A 20451-nucleotide genomic window follows, 5' to 3' on the forward strand; every position below is an offset into this window, starting at 1 on the left:
TTACCTATGGATGAGTTTTCACTGTGGGATGATGCTGAGCTAGAGGACTAGTCTACACCATTTTCCTTAGGCCTCTTCAAACACTCAGCAGTGTGAGTTGCTACATGAAGTACATCACCAAGCCCTGTTTGCAGAAGTGTCAGGTCCCTGCTGTGATCCTCAAATAAACCTCCTCCATGACCACACACACAGTCACCACCTTTTGGTGATAATGTACACACTGTGAGTGGGCTTTGTGATATGATTTGCACTGATGGAACATGGCAGCATATTAGGTTAGCAGCTTTATTGGAAGAAGATAAAAATCTAGACACAGGCTTTTACTAAAAGGCCATAAATCCCAGTGGTTTTAGCTTAGATTGATTTAAGGCTATAGTCCCACTTTGTTTCCATTTGATAAGAGCATGAATTCTTGTTGACCCTTCATGGTGAACACATGTTCTCTTCTAACAATCAGGGTGACATAAGCCCCAGTGGGAGTAACATTCATTGTTCTAGAAAAGTTTTGGAAATCATAACAAAACTTTCCATGAATTAATCTAAGTTTCTAATTTACAGACAGGGTATATTAGACCATATTGTCTGTCTCCCAGTTATGGGACAATTATTCAGTGTTTCTTTTGGAGCTTGGTTGGCTATGGCTTTAAATGATATTGCAGACATCAAGCATTCTATTTTGAGGACTTTTTCCCTTTCTCTCATTGTTGGTTAACTTCTCTGTCAGTGTCAAGACTTGCTTGTGCCAGCCCCTAATGGACAGGATGATAATTTTTTGATGGCTTCCAGGCCCTCCATGATATAGCAAACTTTTATCAGATGTAGTTGCTAGGCTGAAGAGCTATAAGGCTAATGAATATATTTGACTTTCAACAAGTATTTCGGAGGAACTACTATGAGCCAGACACACTCAAGTCCTGAGCCATATTATAATGGACTTAGGAAATTTGGATTCCTTTTTAAAGTCAGATATCTGTATATGAGTATATTTTAAATATAATAATAGATTAGGAAGACATTTTAATCTTCCTAGGATGCCATTTGTCATTCTCTATGTTCCCACCCACCTCACCATCCAATCTTGCACCACTAGCCCAAGACTTTTCTCTCTCTATTCCTTACATGTCTGGATTTCTTTCGATTCCCTGGAGATGCCAAGCAATCTTCTCCCACAGATCTTGTGCATACAGTTTTTTTCCCTTTCCTGGAATGTTATTTAACTGCCCCAACTGTTCTTTCTACCAGCTAGCCACTACCCTGCATTCAGGTCTCTGCTTAATTGTGACTCTTTTAGGGAGGAATTCCCTGATCTCCCAAGGCTCAGATCTCTTTGATTTACATTACCATAACTCTGTTTTATGTACATTTTCTCCTTCAGAAAATAATAGACCTACATAGTGTTTTAGGTCTGTTTTCTGCATTAGACCATAATTTCCATGAGAGCATGTGTTTTGCTCACTGTCACAGTTCTAGTACTTAGTACATTTCCAAAAGATATTTGATCATTGACTGGGAGATCATCTTGTTTCAAACTTCCTTCACACCAGAACTCTGAAGCAGAGATTAATGGCTTGCCCATGGAACACAGTTAGGAGCTGAATCAATATTAAATATTCAGAGCCCTAGTCTTATGTCTACTGTACTAATGAGCAAAAGTAGGAGGCCAGCTGAGTGGTTGGACATGCTTCTCTAGGTAGCAGAGGCAATAGAGGTTGTGTTCTGCATACCTGTTCTTGCCATCCAGCCAAGCTGAATTAAAAAAATATTGTGACATATTTTCACATTTACAGAAAAGTTGTGAGAATAGTACAAAGAATCCTTACAAACTTTACCTAGATTTGCCAAATGTCCACATTTACCTATTTATCTATCTTTCCATCAGTCCACCCATCTGTCTATCTATCTATCTATCATCTCTTCATCATCAGTCTGTCCATATATGCTTTTTTTCCCCTGAACTATTCACCAGTAAGCTATATATATGATGTTTCCTTGCCCCCAATGACTTTAGCCTCATTTTATTAAAAAAGGAAGAGCATTCTTTTACACAACCACAATTATGAAAATCGGGACATTAAACATGAATACATTACATAATCTGCAGTCCTTATTTAGGTTTTGCCAATTGTCCCAAGAATTTTTTTTTTCTTGCAAAATAAACTCCAGGATTATGTGTTGCATTTAGTTGTCACCTCTCTTAGCTCCTTTTAATCTGGAACAGTTTTTTAGTTTTCTAAAAAGTATAGGCCAAGTATTTAGCAGACTGTCCGTCAATTTGGATTTGCTGATATTTCCTCCTGATTAGTTTGAGTTTATACACTTTTGGCAGGAACACTGCAGAAGTGATGGTTTGTTCTCAGTGCACCTATCCAGAGTTGGGTGATGTTGATTTGTCCCATTATGGGCAATGTTAACTTTGATAACTCAAAGTGCTGTCTGCCAAGTTTCTCTCTTGTAAAGTTATGACTTTCCATTTTGTAATTAATAAATATCTGTGGGGAGGTAATTTGAAACTATGTAAGTATCCTGTTACTCCTCAAAAATTCACTGTGAATTTTAGCACTTGCTGGAGGTTCTGGCCTGAATTAATTATTATTATGATTGCTAAATGGTGATTTTCTAATTTTCGAATTTCCTCCATATTTCTTAGCTGCATTTATACTCTAAAGATTTATTTTCTTCCATTAGTTTGTTTATAGCAGATGGTTTCATGGATTGTTGCTTTATTCAGTGGGTTTCAATACTTTACTATTATCTATTTTGATGCCCCAAATTATCTCAGCTTTGGCAAGTGGGAGTCTTCCAGACTGGCTCCTGTATCCTTATGGCATGTCCTTATGTTTCTCTTAGTTCTTCTTTGTTTTCTGGAGCAACAAGATGCTTCCCGCTCATTTTGTCATCTCCCTGCCTCAGCCCTGAGACTAGCCTTTTATCTAAAGAGATGTGCTCATTCCTACTGGAGCATAATCATTTCTAGATCCTTTCACACATTTATGTCTATTTTTATATCCTCCCTCTTCTCTCTCTCTTTCCTTTTTCCTCTCCTCTGCTCACCTTACCTCACCTCTCCTCACCTCTCCTCTCCTCTCTTTCCGTCTCTCTCTCTCTCTCTCTCTCTCTCTCTCTCTCCTATTTATATACAAAACACATGAGTTTACACTGACATCTCCAATTTGAGTTCAATGCCACAGGGTCCATTCTCCCTTTTTTGAATTTTAGCTTCATCCCTTTCTGTATCTGTAACTCCCCTTACCAGCAGTGAGAAACCTGCCTCCCATTATCCACAATATAACTTACTTTTCAATCCTAGAATATAAAGAAAATAATTTCAGAATTGGTAAACCGCTGCAAAAAAAGAATCCCAATAACTAGAATTCAATACTTGTTTAAAATTCTTTTTTTCTTGGGGCACTTGGGTGGCTCAGTTGGTAAAGTGTCTGACTTCAGGTCAGGTCATGATCTCATGGCTCTGAGTTCGAATCCCATATCAGGCTCTGTGCTGACAGCTCAGAGCCTGGAGCATGGTTGGGATTCTGTGTCTCCTCTCTCTCTGCCCCTCCCCTGCTCATGCTCTGTCTCTCTCAAAAATAAACAAACATTAAAAAAAATTTTAATTAAAATTTTTTTCTTTATTCTGAGGGCATATCATCTGAATCCTATATACAGAAATTACTTAGGTTAGTTCTATCCTCAACTCATTTGGTGTTGTCAGGTTATTCTTTTGAATTATGGTTCATTTTTGTTTACGCCCCATTTTAGAGTTTTTTTTCTTTATCCTTCCTGATTTTCTTTTGTTTTTATTCTTTTTCCTTTTTGAGTATGTAAAACACTGATGTTGTTCCAAAAGTCAGAACTGTACACAAAGGTATACCTGGAGAAGAGTCATTATCCACTGTGGACTTTCCTTCCCTGCTTTCCACCCAATCCTCATGCATCTTGTTTAGGTAACCAACCACACGTGTGTCAGCTTTATCCTCCCTCTGTGGTTTCTTGCACATGTGATCAGATACCTTATTTGCTTATATTTCTTAACAAAAAGAGATCTCTCTTTTGCACTCTGCCTCATTTCACAGAGGCCTGTTTCCTTCTTTGGTAGAGGGCTTAGTATTGCACTGTGTAGATATACCACTGCTTATTCAACGGGCCTTGTTTGTTTGGGCCTTTTGCTTCCAGTATTCTGCACTAACAAATGATGCAAGGAATATCTTTGTGCATAAGTATTTTCTGATTGTTGGAGGTATATATGCACAATGAATTGCTTAAAAGTGGGAATTCTAGGGCGCCTGGGTGGCTCAGTCGGTTAAGCGTCCAACTTCAGCTCAGGTTATGATCTCATGATTCCTGAGTTCGAGCCCCAATCAGGCTCTTCACTGACAGTGCGTAGAGCCTGCTTGAGATTCTCTTTCTCTGCCCCTCCCCTGCTTGTGCACTCTCTGTCTCTTTCTCTCAAAATAAATAAACATTTTTTTAAGTGGGAATTCTAGATCCTAAGGGAATACATATGTAGTTTTGTTAGATATTGCCAAATACCCCTACCTAAGGGTAGTACCAACTTTCATTCTCACCAGCAGTATAGGAGAAGGCTCATTTCTCTGTAGCTTTGCCAACAGAGTGTGTTGTTATATTTTTTAAGTTTTTGCCAATCAAAAAAGTGAGAAATTGCATCTCAGTGTAGCATGAGTGAGTTTGAACAAACTTTTCTATGTTTAAAGGTAAATTGTTTGCTTGTGTCTTTGCCCATTTTTCTGTTGGATTTTGTTCTCCTTTCCTAATTTTTAAAGTTTGTGTGTGTGGATATATTGGAGAAAATTTCACTTTATCTGTGATTTAATTTGCAAATATTTCTCCAAGTAGTTCTACCTCTCCACTAATACATAACACTGAACTGGGGGAATTAACCAATAAATTATACAAGAGAAATCAACCAGAGGCATAAAATTAGAAAAGAAGTAAAATTATTTTTATTTGAAGATGGTATGATGATGTTTTGTGGAAAACCCCCAGAGAATCTATGATTAAAACAAACTTAAAAATAAAAATGACTCAAAAAATCAAGAATTAAGTAACATGTCAGGATATGAGGTTAACAAATTAAATCAGATCATAAAATGGTAGAGAAAATCCCCTTTACAATATCAATCAAAAAGATAAAATGTGTACCTAGGTGGAGTCATTGCTAAGGTCTCTTATCAAAATAAATCAACTTAGATATATTCTGTAATTTTTTCCCCAGTTTCAATAATACATTAACTCCCTTTAGGAAACTTTAATCTGAAGGTTCTAGTTTATTTAAGAAATCTCAGTTTATTCCAGGAGGTATATTCTTTTCCCATAGAGAGATAGCATACTCTAACTGGAGTTCACGTATAACTATAGATCAAAAGCTCCTAAGAGTCAGCGGGTCACAGAATCATAGTTCCAGGAAAAACTTTGTTTGTTGAAAAATTTCCCCTGTCAAAGATGGGGACTGAGAAAAAAGCGGGGTGGGAGAGCCTGGTTATTTGAGTAAGAAGAAGGGAGTTAGCAGAACTAATAGATTGTCATGGTCTAGACAGAAGGGATGGATTCTTGTCTCTGGTGAAATTAGAGAGCAGTAAGGAAATAGGGCAGAAACTGAGCCTGAAGGCTTGGGCAGGGAGTTAATGTTGAAGAATCAAATAGGAAGCCACAAATGAGAGAGACTGTGGGTAGTGGAGAGGCTCACTGAGGATATATGGAAACTTGACCTTGGGCACAAGAATAATTCTAAACCCCATAAGCACTCAGAATTTCCAGATGTTGTTCGTGTGGGCTTCATGGTGGGGCTGAATCTGAAGATTGTAGGAGTTATAGGCCCAGACCCTCTGATCGAAAAATGTCACTTATTTTTACCCTTAGGCAGAGGCATCAGAAAAAAGGAAATTGAGATAGAGCATGAACAGGATAAGGAATTGGCATTGGGGGAATGTTGGGTCTATTCATTTGGGTGAGGTCAGTTTCCTCCGAGCTGGTTAGGCAGATGAGTGCCTTCCTTAGGTCCCAATGAACAAGTTTTCAAGAGTAAGTAAATACCTTAGACAAAATCCCGTTTTTTAAATTTGAACTCCTTTTTCTTCCAGTTTTGCCATTTTCTTCAGTTGGGGCCAATGGAATAACAAAGTTTTCTCTTAAGTGAAGAGTTAGCTTGAGGTTTAAATATTGGTTTTTGTTGTTATATCCATATTAATGACCTATCACATTTCAAGACATAAAATTAACATTGCTTTGGATTTTTTTCTTTTTTTTGTGACTTTTTATTTTGATATAATTTACATTTTGAGCTATTATCTCTCTTTCTTTAAATATGCATATATACACACATGTATATATGTAACTTAGAATATTAATACGTATTTTTGGAGAATAAGTTGAAAACATCATTTCCTTTTACTCTTAAATGTATGTGTGATTTCCAGGAACAAGGATATTCTTTCATAGAACCACAACAGGGCTAGTGATTACAGGAAAATTTAGCACTAATTTAATACTATTATCTATACTCTATATTCAAATATTATCAGTTGTCCCAGTAATATACATTATAGCTCTTCTTTTCCTGGTTCTGGATCCAATCCAGCATCAAACATTGCTTGATCTAGATCTTGTTTGATCGTGTTAGTTATTGCTTGTTAGTTCTTGTTCTATTTAGTCGCCTTTTACCTGAAACTTTTCTGTCTCATGTTTGCTCATCATAGCTCCTGCTAGTGCATTTTGGCAAGAATGTCAGCAAAAAGATGTTCTGTCCATTTCAATGTACCATTTCAAGAGTCACATAAGGTCCATGTGTCCCAAGATTGGTGATAGCTTTGAATGTTTGGTTGAGGTAAAATGTCTCCCAGATATTTCTGTGTCAAGTTACTCTTCTTCCCTTTGCAATGAACAAGTAATTTGTGAAAATATTTTGAGACTATAGATATAACTTCTTTTATCAAAATTTCATGTACTAATTCTGCTATTCATTAATAATTTTCTAACTTCATCCTATCTTTCATATTTATTACTTGGGCGTTATACTGCAAGGAAGAATTTTCTCTTCCCTCTATATATTTGTTTATTTGTTTATTTCAGAACGGACTCAGGAGCTTTGTTTCATTCAAATAGTTATAATTCATCACCAACAACATTTTTTAAAAATGTTTTTAATGTTAATTTATTTTTTTTTTGAGAGAGAGACATACAGAGTGAGAGCAGGGAAAGGCAGAGAGAAGAGGGAGACACAGAATCTGAAGCAGGCTCCAGGCTCTGAGCTGTGAGCACAGAGCCCGATATGGGACTTGAACCCACGAACTGTGAGATCATGACCTGAGCTGAAGTCGGATGCTCAACCGACTGAGCCACCCAGGTGCCCCAACATTTTTTTTTTTTTTTTTTTTTTTTTGGTGCTCAAGTTGTTTCAGACTATGTCAGACTGGTTCTTGCATACTTTTGATCCAATTTTTTGAGAGCTCCTTACTTCACAGAGCTCATCTTGTACTTTCCCTGCCTCAGCCCCGGAATCAGGCCTTAGTCCTAGGTGCTTTAGCTTTCCTTTTTGATTTAATCATATCACATTTGTGCTGTTATGTGGTTTTCCAAACATCTTCTCACTAGCCCCCAACACAACTCTGTATCCCACACTTGGCAGCCTCCTTCCTACTTTTGCATGTCCACAGCACCAACTTCTCCCTTGTTCACACTCTGTTCCTTTTGCTGCCCACCAAGACCCGGTTACTTTCTCCTCTCTGAGAAAGATGCACGTAAAGAGGAACTGCTGTGACATCTGTAACTCATTCATCCCCAGGCTTGATTCCACTAAATTGGCTGGATAGTCAAATGCCTTGCTTCTTAGGGGATTCTGATATGGTTCCAGAAGCTGCTCAATAGGAAAAAAAGTTTAACATCTTAAGAAGACTTAAAAACACTTTTTTTAAAGTGAAATGTTATAGGAATATCTTCAATCCTTAGCAATAATTTCTAACATATTCTTGAGTTCCCCCTGCAAAGATTTTCCTGAGAAACCCCAGTCCACATTCATTTCTCCCCTCTTTGAACTCCTACTGCACTTGGAGTCTGAACCACACAATTTAGCTTTTGTTTATGTGCCCAGTTTTTCTCTGATTGCTTCAAGTTTTCCATAATGGTTATTAACTCCTTCAGGGGAAAGACTTTTCTATGTATACATATATATGATTTCTCCCACAGCATCTGGGCTCAGTCCCCACACACAAATACACACACAGTTCCTAGTCCTACACCACACACATGTAGGTACATTAAGAAATGACTGTTGAGGAAATTAACTCTGATCATAAAATTCACACAGCCAGTTAGAGAAATGGGACTAGAACTTAGGTCCCATGAGATACACACCTATGTTTTCTCAATTCTAATGTATTATAAATATTCCCAAATTTGGCCATCTGTTTAAGAGTACTATATTGTACCCGATTATCAGCATCTTGTAATATTGCATGTTTTATCCCTTTTTTGAAAAAAGTTAGAATAAAAATTCCATAGAGGTGGAAGATGGGGGATAGTATGGATTTCTGACATCCATAGGTAATCTCTAAGCCCAATGAAGGCACCCTGTGCCAGAAGCAGATCTGATTATTTGCTTACCTTCCTCTGGCTACTTCTGCCTAGCAGTTGAAGTCAGGATGTTATCTTGACAGTAGAAAAAAAGGGATCTGGATGTCTGCATATCCATCGTTTGATTATTCATTAGTCTGACATCTATTTATTATATATATTTCCCATTAAATCTATTTCATAGGTATTCATTTTAATTTTTAGAAAGATTTAATTTTTAGAAATATTTATGGGTGGTCTGGGTAGCTCAGTTGGTTAAGCATCCAACTTCAGCTCAGGTCATGATCTCTTGGTTTGTGAGATGCCCCATATTGTGCTCTGCACTGACACTGAGAGCCTACTTGGAATTCTCTATCTCTTTCTCTGCCCCTCCCCTACTTGTGTTCTCTCTCAAAATAAATACACAAGCTTAAAAGAAGGAAATATTTAGATTTTAAATGATTGTGCCTAAAAAAAAGCCATATTGAATTCTTATTCCAAAACCTTTGTGGAATCTACTTTTTTGATATTTTATTCATTAATTCATGAAGCACTTTAATATGTGCCATGGACTGTGCTAGACTCTGGGGTAAGGAAAGTTTTGCTGAGGAAGTGACATAGAAGGTAAGGCCTGAGGGATGAGCAGAAGCTGCCAGGTGACACCTGGGAGGAAGAGGGCGGCAGCGGAGGAAGCCACACAGGAGGTGTCTGGGGTGTGAAGGAGCTTCGAGAAAATGTCCAGAATATAGTGAGAGCAAGGAGTGGTTTGGAGGAGATTACACATGTAGGCAGAAACTCTATCAGAAGGGGCTTGTAGTGCACATAAGAGTTTGGGTCTTATGTCAAATTCAAGGTTTTAAAGTAAAGTAGAAGAGCCTCGGCAACTTGTAGCAAGCAGCTTCTTATTTCTTAATAGCCCTTATTAGCACTATAATGTGGTTTAGTAATTGATGTCTACAAAAACAACTCTTTTCATAAAGAAAAGTGTATATGGTATGTCCTGTAATCTTGGTAGGAAGGCAGAAAAGTTGTATAATATGCTGTTGAAAGATTTCTTTTTTCACCAGAAAGATTTAAAAGTGTGTTGGAAGTGAAAGGGGTAAACTGCGGTTATCCAGAAAACAAAAACAAAAACAAAAAAAACCTATGTGTTCATCCCAGTTGCATTCTGACTTGTAGCCTTTTAACTTAATATACAATATTCAGCATAACATATGCAAAAAGCTTTAGAATCTTTATAGAACTATTGTTTTTCATCTACCATTTATTATGCAAGGGAAACTTGATGCTGTATTGTTCCAGCCTAAGACCACTCTTCCTTCTGTCATTAAATTTTACTTGTTTAATTTCCCTAAGAGATGTCAAAATTATATTTTCAATAACTTGTGTGTATTTAATTATATTCTTCATGATCTTAGGAGAAGATGCATAGTTCTTTACATAAAGGATGCCTAACATTTGTCATGAACAAAACAAATTCATAACTTTAGTTACATGTATAATGTAGCTGTCACTGTATACTATGCCTTTTTTCCAATCAAAATATAACTATAGGTTTACTACTTAGGGCATTACTTGGGGAAATAATTATTATTTGGGGAGAGAATAAGGAGGGAGAATGGCATTTAGATCATAGGTGATATTAAAAGCCCCAAGACGGGCACCTGGGTGGTTCAGTTGATTGAGTGGCCAACTCTTGATTTTGTCTTAGGTCATGATCTCACAGTTCGTGAGTTCAAGCCCTGCGTGAGGCTCTGTGTCCCTCTGTGAGGAACTAGCTTGAGATTCTGTCTCTCCCTCTTTCCTTCTCTCTGTCTTTCCCTCAAAATAAATAAATAAACATTTAAAAAAAGCCACAAGAAATAGAAAAGAGAAACTTATCTTCTAGGAAGTAAGACATGGGACAAATTACCCAAGTCAGTGATTTCAAATAGAGTGTAATGTATTGCTGAGACTCAGGAAAATGACAAGATCTTTTGGTCTCAACAGAAATTTAAGGAGGAAATAGATCTATGAAAAGGTAATAGGATAGGTTATTTTACATAACCACAAAGTAAGCTGGATTCAGGGGCACCTAGAATATACTACAAACCACTTGACAAAACTTCTACCATCTCCACCAAATGCAAAGTGCTACAACTTACCCAAGCAGTGCTCAATCCTATTGTCATTGTCCTGGTTCTCTCTTCTATGTGTCTCTGGCTCTCAATTCAAGTTCCAGGGGGAATTCTCAGAGTTTTCCACAGTGGAAGGCAGGCCCTCACCTTTCAAAGATTTACAGTGGAGACTTTCCCAAACACACGAATGTATAGTGGCCCAAAAATACGACAGTTTCTTACATAGTTCAACCCTTTGGTTATCCTTTGAACACAAGTTCATTTACAAACATTGGTTCCAGGCTTGTAGAAATAATCCTTGACAACCAAGGCACTGTTCTCTCCTTCCCAAAATGAGGAATCCCAGAACCTCACCCTTGATGCATGCAGTGTCTAGTTCAGAACTTCTGGGAAATGCCCAGCCTTCCTCCGATTCTGTCAGTCACACGTCCATGTTCTGTAACCTGTGGACTAAATTGAAAACGTATTACCATCACACTCCATATAAAATTATGGAGGAAGAGACAAATTAGTTGAAATATATAAATGTAAGTCTGGATATAGTAAGGAAAAGAGCATAATTACATATGTGTGACACTAGGTCATAGATAGGATTTCTTTTTTCTACACTTCATTTAACATTTTTTTGACTTCACTCAAGAATTTTGATCCCTTAAGGGCCTAACCCCTGGTGGTAGTGCCTGTTTAGGGTTTCTGGGGCTGGCTGTTATTGTTTTTACCATAAGTAAGTATTAAGTATTTTGAGTAAGTAAGTATTTTTAGTTTCCATCCTTTTTCTTTCAACATCTGCATTGTATTTCAGTCCCCCTATGTCCCCTAGACAGTCAGGATCAGCAAAAAATGCAACCTTTTTTCTCAGTTTTTACTGATCCTCCCAATACCAGGGGAAGCCCCAAATATACAAGTGTTTTTTCTCAACTTCTGATTGTATAGAATCACATTTATGTCCCCTAGTGAAAGTATTCTTCCCATAGGTACTAAAGCCCTCTGTCAGCAGAGCCTAAAGTAGCAGGAATAGCAAATGTTTTCTGTTTGTTTCACAAGTGTGTGTCATGTCCCATCTTGAGGCTGGAAGCTGTATCTCATATTGCTGTGTTCTGAAGGACTTGGGATGAAGTGTGATATGATCTCAGAATTAGGCTCTGCTGCTGAAGAGGCTTCCTTAGCACTTTGAGAATGGGGGAATGGAGAACCTGATGAGCTATAAAGGTGACTGCTGCAATGGGAAGCCAATGGTCTAGTGTATAGTGCTCAAGGGTCATCTTTAACTTGGGCTTGATTATAGCAACTTTTCATTTCTATTATATAATGATATTCAGTGTGCTGACTGGAATTCATATCAGACATATCACTATGGCATATTCTAATGTGTTGTGTCCATTTATAGCCTGAGTCTCTGAACTAGCTACAGGTACAACGAATAAGATCCAGCCCTCCAGAGAAAGGGACAGTCAAGAGCTAGGCTGTGTGTGTGAGAGAGTCCTGGCAAGTAATCTGTAGTATACAGCAGGGCCACAAGGCTAGGAGGATATTAGAGTGTCATGCACACAAACTGATGAGTGCAGTAAGGCCACAATGGGTTGGAATAGTTGGCAAGTGAGTAGTTCTACAGATACCTCGGGCTTTTCTAAGCAATTCAAGTGTGAAATGGATGGCAGAGAAATTCTTGACTGTACTTGCTGATGGACTAATACTGTTGGTGAGTCCATGTGGTGGTTTGAATGTTGGTTGACTCAGAAGTTGTTGGGGTTGCGTTTCAGATTTAGAACATCAGTGGCCCCAATAAAAGGGACAAGGGGAGTAGAGCTGAAAACAGGAATAGTGTTGTACCAAATGTGAAGCAGGGTAGGAAAATGATCCAAGCTTGCTCACTTTTCAAATGTGATAGGCAAAGCCTTTGTACCATTTTTGGAGAAAATCACAGTGGTCTAAGAGAGAATGTCAAGACATAGTACCTGAATGAAAAGAAATACTTTGTGTAAAATTTAACAAGTAAACAAACATAAAGAATAAAAACAAGGCCTAGAGATATGACACCCCTTTCAGTTGTGAAAATGACAGGGACATGAAAAAGCTAGTCATAAAGCCATGGCTATAGTTAAATACAGAATTGTACAATTACTTGGGAATGACATAACAGAAGAATGTACTGTATTTGAGCTCCATGACATGCAGTGGTATATTTGTTACAAAGCTTTGCTCCTACTGGAGGAATTTTATAGTCAAAATTACAAGTACTGACCACATTACAAAACTACTGAATTGATTTACTTTTGACAGTACATTTTCCCATGGGCCAGCAGAGAGAAGAGTGTCAGTATAGATGTAAGTCTGGTACTGGAAATTCAGACCAGGAAACCATTAGCTGGCCAACCATACTCACCACTCAAGCATTAATTCACAGCCCTAGACATTACAGAGAGGCCTACTTCTTTCTAATCTTTAAGGTCTAGGCTTTAGAAATGAATGCCCATGATGTTATGTACCAGCCTCTGTTAACACCATCTTTGTTTTTTGTATTGAAAGTGACTTTGACCCACTTCTGTTGAGGCAAATATCACGATCATTCCATTGCATTTCATTTGGTGGAGAATTTAACTTAAAATGTAAGAACAACAACAACAACAACAACAACAACAACAACAAAAACATGACCAAAAGGTAAGCCAGAATTTCACAACTTAATCTCATGTAAATATTGTCAAGTTATTTATTTTTTTTGCTAGCTTAATTTTAGCCAATATAAAGCTACTAAAATAAAAATAAAATTGCTGTCTAAATTGTGAATCTTGGAATAATAGGGCTCAGCACTATTCATTTCTTTTACTTTGAATAAGAAGAATAGCTTTGCTAAAAAATGAAGTTTAGTACATCAGGAATTCAAATTTAAGGGGAAAAAAAGACCAACTGTTTCATTCAGCATTTTTCTTCCCTTTTCAGCATGTAATCAAATACAACACACATCAATTTGAATTGCCAACCATTAACTAAACCATAATAAGTTTTAGGAAAGTATGCTAGACTCTTCTCTTACATCTCTCATATAACTCTTAGAAGTACTCAACAAATCCTTGTTGATGTTGACTTCTTTCCTATTGCAGTAGGACATAATGACATTTGGAGGATTTGTTACACTGGAACCATTTCTAGTCTAGACAGAGATTAGCTGCTATCTCATATTTTAGTTACAAATAAAATGGTATTCCAATGAGGCAATCCCTCTGTGTCCATACTTTTGGAAGAGCACATAATGGAAAACAATAGTTATATATCTAAGAGGAAAACAAAGTCTTAGAAAAATAATGTAGGTAGACAAGGTGTTTACTTATAGCACATGTGTAATAGAAGTCCTTAGTGGGGCTTGAACACAGTGAGAGCAGAGGGCAGTAAGGACACAGGGGAGGAAGGTGGCTTGCACATTGAGGAGATGCTTTTCAGTATTGAAAGCCAAGTAGGCTTTTAATTTGGGCAAGAGGAAATGCCAACAGAGGATTAGAACTGAAGAAACTGAATGTGCAAAGGCATTGAAGAGAGAGAATGAAATATGTGGGAATTGAAAATAGTTCCTCTCTTGTTTGTAGTCTGAAATTCTTTAGAGAATCAGGTAAGAAAGATTAGAAAGTGTCTATTGACTAAGAAATCCTGGGTGTTCTTTAACCATTTTCCTGGATTAGAAAGAGGGGGATGAGGGATAGTGAGGTAGGTGGATGGTTTGCAGAACCTGGGGTCTTTAGAGGCTGCTCAGGGGCTGCCTAGACAAGGCCAGGTAGGGGGTTCTGTGCTCACTGTCCCGTCTTTCAACCAGGGAAGTTGGCATGTATTTATTTTCTGTCTTAGTGTTCCACATTAGATTTCATTTGAAAAGTAGGGTTCTGTTACTTGAAAAAATCATTAAAAAATAAGAATAAGTGGGAAGTAAGACAACTAAAATTTTTTTAATGTTTATTTATTTTGAGAGGGACAGAGAGAAAAACAGAGCATGAGCAGGGGAGAGGCAGAGAGAGAGGGAGATGCAGAATCCCAAGCAGACACCAGGCTCTGAGCTATCAGCATGGAGCCCAACATGGGGCTTAAACACACGAACTGTAAGATCATGACCTGAGCCAAAGTAAGACACCCAACCAACTGAGTCACCCAGGCACCCCAGAAGTAAGACAATTAAGATACCTGTACAAGGTAGCTGAAGAAGGAGAGCTATTGCAGTACTAGAGGGGGATCTGGAGACATAATAAAAAATTTGTGTTGTTAAGGTAGAACCATGATAAGCTTGCTTCTTTTTAGGTTGAGAAGTGAGAACTGTCAGAAGGTTAAAGTTTGATATAAAGGGTGATGGGACATGTGGGGACACTGACCTGAGGTCCTATCACAGATAGGAATGGGTCAAATCCATAGCTGACATGAGTAGATTTGTGTTCTCTTCACTTTATAAACTATAAGGAAAGCTTAAGGATATCCTTTGACTTTTTTTTTTCTTTTAGGCTTTAAAAAAACATTTAAATAAACACATTTCTTAAAAGAGCTAATTATCATGCCTAGGTATTATTTGGTACTTTTGTCAAGATACCATTATCTGATTATTTTCTCTATGGCATAAAACTTGACAGGAGTTAAGTATACCAACTATCTCCAAATACAACTTGACCAAAGGTCAGCTCTTTTTATGGTTGTGATAGGAATGCATTGAACAAATAATGAAAGTCACTTTTATGTGCTTTTTTCCCACAGACTCCCAGTGTGGACTGAGTCTTTGAAAAGCCCAATCACCATTCCAGTCTTCAGGACAGGTGAAAACTCGATATACTTTTTTCTCCTTAGAATCCAGGTAGAGAAATTTTTATAATCTGCTTTAAAACTTCCTCTAGCCATTAGCAAGATTCCCAAGAGATGGGTTTCTCATCATGAAACTGCATTTGTATTGCTGCCAGTGTAGTAGAATCTCTCACACCTCAGAGGAGATGGAAAACAGCCACTCACTGCCTTCTGTGTGAGTAGAATTGCAGGCTGCAGAGACCTCGGTTCTTACTGTGATACGGCCAAATAAATACTCGTTCCATTTCTCCTGTCATTTCTTGTTGCAGAAGTAGCTGAAATCCACTGTAATTTAAGGCCTGCTGCTCAAGTTGTAGCCCAAAGACAGTAACATCAATATCATCATCTTCTGAATAAGATTCTGTCTTTTAATGGGATATCTCAGGTGATTCATATGATTCATATGATCTCAGGTGATTCATATGATTCATATGATCTCAGATGATTCATATGATTCATTCATATGTGTAGGAACCACTCACTGCATTAGGAGATTGTTTGGAATCATTATGCATGGGGTGGCCGGCCCTTAGAATCCTTTTCCCCAGTGGCTGGCTCTTTAGGCTTGTGTCTTTCTCTTACACATCTTTGTATTTGTCGTGCCTGGCACAGTGCCTGACACCAGGCCCTTTGATTTGATTTAGTGCCACAGCTCATTTCATGTGTACTGAATTAGTTCCAGAATCAGCACGTTATAGTATAATCCTACCTGTGCCATAGGAGATGCATGGGAACGATTTCTCTGAATCTAGCTTTGTACCAAAGGCCAGACACCGTGAAACAGAGAACCCTACTCCAAATTGATAACCTCTCTGTTTCACCTGGAATGTCTCCCTTTCTTACTCAGAGTAGCTCTGCCTTTCCATGTTTCCTTTTTTTGGGGGGGGATTTGGATGATCTTGTGCTGTTGAATTAATTTTTTTTTTTTATCTCTCACTTTACCTTCATCCCAAATGACTGATGCTAGTGGCAGAGGGTATTTGTTGAGTTATTTTTGTATCTTGGCTTTATCCATTAGCTTTCACCAAAGTGACACTTAGGAGGAATCTGGTGGTAAAAAGGAAGGATACTGAAGGCGTTTTTTTTTTTCCCACCAGCATCTTCAAGAAGTTTTTTCTCCCAGATTGTAACATTAGCTTTGATTTTACTTTTTGTCTGCTCTAAGCAGTATGATAAATAACCTTAGCCTGTTAATGTTTGCTTATTTTTAGCCATTTGTAATTTTTCTTTCACACTCACTCTACCACTGCATGCTTTTGAAGTGAAAGTGACAGTTTTCCTAAGAACATTTCCGCTTTCCCTTTCTGCTTATTTCCTTCACACTCATACCGTGGGCTGTTCATATATAGAGTGTTTTGTGGAGTGACGAAGATGAATTATTCCTGTTATGCACAAAGGAAGTTATTTTACCCATTGCCTAAAACGAGAAGAGTCAAAGGATACTGCACAGCTTTAATCTGTCAGCAAAAGCTCAAGAGAAAGGAGTTTCAAGTTGAAGAACACATTTCTAAAACATCTGTCCACGTTAAACTAAGACAAAATATTGGTACCAGTGTTCGACACAGTTCAATTTTGATCTCTAATTTCACCAAAATCAGTAGGGAAGGAGAATGACAGCTAGGGGTGGTGGCTTTCATAGTCTATCAGAGAATGCACAGATGAAGTATTGAAAACACTCTAAATGATCCTGATATAATCTTGTGTCTAAATCTCCTGTGTGCATATATCCTAGGAGGGGTTCAAGTGGAGGGAAATAAACTATTATTGTGGTTGCCAAAATTTAGGTAAGAAATTGGGACTTTCTGAATGTTAATTGGTGAGTCTATCGCCTTGAGTCAAATGCAAGATGGGAAGTGTCACTGCAGATACTTATCAGCAGAGAAAACTATCCAGGATTGCTAAAATCATGGCAGGTTGAATTCTTTTTTAATTTTTAAAAATGTTTATTTATTTATTTTGAGAGAGAGACAGAGAGTGTGATCAGAAGACAGAGAGAGAGAGAGACAGAATCCAAAACAGACTCCAGGCTCTGAGCTGTCAGCACAGAGCCTGATGCAGGGCTCGAACCCATGAACCAGGGGATCATGACCTGAGCTGAAGTTGGATGCCAGGTGCCCCTGGCAGGTTGCATTTTGCTTCAAACATCCATAGCAGTCTCTCCTCAGTGACCATCCTGAAGGACGAAATGGTTTTTAACTGAATAAAAAGCACCTTGGAGGATGTCGACCAAACACGAATGAGAGATGATTTTTAGAAGGACTCCTCAAGCTTGAAACACCTAAGTAGATGTAGAACAAATATTTTCAGTGAAATCTGTGCTCCAAACCAGGTGCAACCTATAGAAAGATCCTGGCACCTCCCTACATTTTGAAACTTACGGTTTTACTGTAGGTAATGAAAAGCTTTGCATTATCTCCCTGTCAAAGGAAATTTGTGAATTCTGTTTTTATGGTTTGTATGTTGGGAGAATGATTTTAGGGTCAGAGTTGGTCAGACTCTACCTCTGATCCCTTAGAACCAGTGATTTCCCTCCCCCTGCCCCCCCCCCCCCATTAACCACAGAATGGACAACTCTTCTCCTGGCAGTGGGAACATTAAAATTATTCTCTTAGATTTGGTTGATTTTAGTCAATTGACGGTGTCTTCAAAAAGCCAGTGCTCTTGCTTCATATTGTCTTCTCCTTGACTCAACTACAACTCTAGGTTTTTCCCAGGGATGTTTGTCCAGAAGTGTGGAAACCACGGTATGTGCAGTAGAGTTTTAGTATTGACTTTAGGTTAATTAGAGCTGTTAGAGACTGAGTAGGAGAGACTGTCAACAGAGACTCCTGAAAGTTAAAATACAAGTTCTGCTTACTAACTCCATGCCTGTTTTTCTGAGAAATATCTACTGTCTGTCTGGAAAATCACAAATCCTTTTCACTTTTTTTCTCTTTTTCGTCCCACACATTCCTTTTAAAAATTAACTTTTCTCTTTAGTGCCACAGCTCAGGTGATCTCTGACACATCCTTATTTCAAGGTTCATCTCTCTGTAATTCATTAGACAAAGGAGATTTCAAGCTCACAGGGATCTTTATCCATTCAGGGGAAGAAAGGGCCTCCTTTAAAATAGTAAATGAGGGGATTTGTAGAAAGACAAAGATATTTTTTTCCAGACCTGCTCTGTCACTTAGATCAGTGTTAAGGCCATTAATGCTTTGATTTATGTTTGGGGGTAAGAGAACAAAGGAATCACACTCAGAATTGGGTTCCACATAGAGGCATTAGAACATTGTAATTGTGCATTTGTGTGGTCTATTGATAAAGGAAGAGAAGTGTTATGCTGATTTCCCTATTTTGTTCCAGGCCAAAGCTGTGGCCAGCTTCTTCAAGCTGTGACTCCTGAAACTGATTTTAGCATTTACTTCTAATACCAGAATAAGTACCAAAATATTTTCAAAGAGACTAGTGGCAGTCTAGATTGGAGACAGGGATTTGGGACAGCCCTCTCTTGCTAGTGTCCACTAGCTTCCCACAGATCCCGGGCCTTCTATGTGTCCTCACTGTGCTTTCTCCTTTCTCCTAATGTAATCCTCATCTTGCTGCTTTTTAAAAAAATTCTTTTGGATGTTTATTTATTTTTGAGAGAGAGAGAGACAGAGAGAGAGACAGAGAGACAGACAGAGCATGAGTGGGGTAGGGCAGAAAGAGAGGGAGACGCAGAATCCGAAGCAGGCTCCAGACTCTGAGCTGTCTGCACAGAGCCTGATGTGGGCCTCGAACCCACAGGCCATGAGATCATGACCTGAGCTGAAGTTGGATGCTCAACCGACGAAGCCACCCAGGTGCTCCCTCATGTCACTGCTCTGAAATAGCATGGTCATTCTCTGTCTTCTCTACTTCCATTATGAGAATAGCTGCAATGCCTTTTCTCACGGCCTGGCATGCCTGAGGACTTCACTTAATATGTACTTGATTAATAAGGAGAAAACAATGAGGCTGGATTGATAGAGAAAGCTTGTGAGTCATGTGGACTTTGAGAATGGTACTTAGATCACTTTCAGAAGTAGAAAAGGAGAGAAAATGAAGTCTGCACCATTGGGCATTTTCTCATTCTGTGTAACAACTCATTCAAGTTTGATTCATTTATCTATTTGGGAGGTAATGTAGACAGGACCATTTGAAGGCTGACAGAAGGTAGCCTATCATCTAAGGGCAAAGTTGCCATACATGCTATAAACACTTTAGATTTTGAGGTATCTTTCTCAGATTAAAGAAGAAGACATAAGATTTTTAAAACTATCTCCTGTATCTAGAACAAGCAATGTTTTAAAATATTCTCTTTGGAGACTGTTAAAAACTGAGAACAAACTGAGTGTTGATGGGGGGTGGGAGGGAGGGGAGGGTGGGTGATGGGTATTGAGGAGGGCACCTTTTGGGATGAGTACTGGGTGTTGTATGGAAACTAATTTGACAATAAATTTCATATATTGAAAAAAATAAAATAAAATATTCTCTTTGGCCTAATGAGAATGTAAGATTTGTTCTTTAAATAGCAAACAGAACATGTTAGATACCTATTGTCTTCTCAGCCTGATCCAAAAATGCATAGAGTGAGAGCAGAGTAGAATTGGTTTCTGGCACCAGAGTCAATAATGCAATTGGGTTGGGAATAGCCTATAAAGAGAGACATGATGAATTGTCTGCTTATTGTTCAGGAACACTTAAGCTAAATTATGTTCCTTAATAATTATATCCAAATTCACTGACAACAATTCAAAATGAAGATTAATATAAATGAAATTTTGATACAGTAAAAGAATTTATTATTGAAGGTCAGACTGAGGCCTGAGGTTTTGACCAACAGAGATTGGAAACTAGACATTGAGACATTTTTCTAAGTTCTTTGCTGACTACAGAAAACCTAAATTGTGTGGAATTTTCAGATGACCAACTCCTCTGAAGAGTAATGGTAAACAGCTG

This window comes from Panthera tigris, chromosome A1, assembly GCF_018350195.1.
Source record: "Panthera tigris isolate Pti1 chromosome A1, P.tigris_Pti1_mat1.1, whole genome shotgun sequence".
NCBI classification, from domain to species: Eukaryota; Metazoa; Chordata; class Mammalia; order Carnivora; family Felidae; genus Panthera; species Panthera tigris.